Source organism: Humulus lupulus, chromosome 3 (assembly GCF_963169125.1).
Source record: "Humulus lupulus chromosome 3, drHumLupu1.1, whole genome shotgun sequence".
NCBI lineage: Eukaryota > Viridiplantae > Streptophyta > Magnoliopsida > Rosales > Cannabaceae > Humulus > Humulus lupulus.
The window spans coordinates 42,658,894-42,661,420 of NC_084795.1; the positions used below are offsets into that span (position 1 = coordinate 42,658,894).

The 2,527-nt window shown below is 43.6% G+C and overlaps 1 non-coding gene across 1 annotated transcript; it reads left to right on the forward strand.

Moving 5' to 3' along the window:
* The first annotated feature begins 2,057 nt into the window (after window positions 1-2,057).
* On the forward strand, window positions 2,058-2,164 carry LOC133828382 (small nucleolar RNA R71). Its single transcript, XR_009891006.1, has one exon. It is a non-coding gene; the product is annotated as a small nucleolar RNA R71 (small nucleolar RNA).
* Window positions 2,165-2,527: the final 363 nt, after the last annotated feature.

Genomic DNA, 2,527 nt, shown 5'->3' on the forward strand with positions numbered 1-2,527 from the left:
GCATACATAGCGCTGGACTGATCCCTTGAATATCAGCCATTGTCCATCCAATCGCCCTTTTATGCTGCTTCAGCAATTTCAGCAATGCCTCTTCAGCAACAGACTCCAGACAGCTAGATATTATCACAGGCAAAGTATCATTTTCGCCCAAGTATACATACTTTAAATGGCTTGGCAGGGGCTTTAACTCCAGCTGAGGTGGTTCTTCAACAGATGGTTTAGGGGCCTGAAAGTGCTTTTCTGGCAGATTTAGAGCTTCAAACACCTTACTAAATTTCTTGGTTGGTTGGCAAGAATCTACCCATGTAATCATCTCCTCATCTTCACTGCTATACTCCTCTTCTTCTCCAAAAATCTGAGTTCCCATAGCAGCTTTTTCCACCCTTTTATTGAACTTCTCAGCTACCAAAGTATCAACAACGTCAACTCTAGAGCATTCTTCCACTTCATCCGGGAATTTCATAGCTTTAAACACACTAAAGGTGATTTGTTGATCATTCACCCTCATGGTAAGTTCACCATTCTGCATGTCAATAAGAGTACGCCCTGTAGCAAGAAAAGGCCTACCCAAGATTATAGGTACCTCTCTATCCGCTTCATAGTCTAAAATGATGAAATCCGCCGGAAATATGAATTTATCCACTTGAACTAACACATCTTCAATCTTGCCCTCGGGATGAGCCATAGATCTGTCCGCAAGTTGTAAAGTAACAGTAGTGGGTCGTGCCTCACCAATACCCAGCTTCTTGAAAATTGACATAGGCATAAGGTTGATACTAGCGCCTAAGTCGCATAATGCTCTTCCCACATCTCTACCCCCAATTGAGCACGGAATTGTAAAACTGCCAGGATCTTTTAATTTAGGGGGTATTTTACTTTTCAACATTGCGCTGCATCCTTCTGTAAGTGCTACAGTTTCAAACTCCCCCAAACGCCTTTTCTTCGTCAAAATATCCTTTAAAAACTTAACATAATTCGGCATTTGCTCTAATGCTTCGACCAAGGGGATATTAATATGCAGCTGTTTCAGTACATCCAAAAACTTTCTGAACTGACCATCCTGTTGTTGTTTGCGAAATCGCTGCGGAAATGGAAGGAGCGGTTTAGGACCAGAATTTACTGGAGCAGTTTGCTGACCCTTTGCTGTAGCAACTGGGCCAGTTTCAGCAATTTCCTGGGCAGTTTTGTTACTTGTTTCTCCTTCACTTTGGATTGAAGTGGGCTCTCCACTACCTTGTATCTCCTCAGAATTTCCCAGATTCTTACCATTCCGCAGCTGAATAGCTTTACAGTGTTCTTTCCCATCTCTCCTTGGGTTTTCTGTATCACTAGGCAAAGATCCTTGTGGCCTAGTTTTCATTTCATTGGCTAGCTAGCCGAGCTGCATCTCAAGATTATGAAGAGAAGCTGCTTGGCTCTGTATTACTGCATCGTTCTTAGCCATATACTCCCTCATTAGATTCTCCAAAGAGTTCGGCTGGGAGTTTTGAACATGTTGTGAAGGTCTTGGCTGCTGTGAAAAACCTGGTGGATATGCTTGTCTTCCTTGTGCTGGTGCTGTACTTGAACTTGCTCCTTGACCCCCCCATGACAGATTAGGATGATTCTTCCACGCTGGATTGTAAGTGTTCGAATATGGGTTGTTGTTGCGGTTGAAATTCTGATTTCCCACATAACAAACTGAGGCTGGATTTGAAGGGAAATTCTCAAAAGTATGCCCGTCCCCACAATACACGCATGACACTTCTGCACTTTGAATGGCAGCAGCTGGCTGAATATTTCCTCCCAAACTCATATTCTTCAAGATGTTGGTCATTGAGGCCATTTGAGCTGTTAGAGCCGTTAATGCATCTACTTCAAGAACTCCCGCCACCTTTCTACTTGTAGGAGCTCTAGTGTTTGACCATTGATAGTTATTACTTGCAATCCTTTCCAAAATCTCAAATGCTTCGTTGTAAGACTTGGAAAGAATGGCTCCATTAGCTGAAGCGTCCAAGACCATTCGAGAGGCTGCATTGAGACCATTGTAGAATGTCTCCATCTGTATACAGTGTGGGATACCGTGGTGTGGGCACTTCCGCAAAAGCTCCTTAAATCTCTCCCATGCATCACTGGTTGATTCATCTTCAAGCTGCTGGAATGACATGATTTCACTTCGAAATTTTGCATTTCTGGTAGGAGGGAAATATTTGCGCAGAAACTTTTCAGCAAGATCATTCCAATTTGTGACGGAATCAGGAGGCAAAGTGTTGAGCCATGATCTAGCTCGGTCTCTTAATGAGAATGGAAATAGCTTCAGCCTTAATGCTTCTTCACTCACTCCTTGAAGCTTAAAAGAATCGCTCACCTCCAAAAATGAGCGAAGATGGAGATGAGGATCTTCCGTTGGAATCCCGCTGAACTGCCCCACGGTTTGGAGCATTTGAAACATGACCGGCTTGAGCTCGAATTGAGCTGCTTGTATTTCTGGCCTCACAATGCCTGGATTTAGCTCATTAAACATGGGGGCAGCGTATTCCCGTATTGC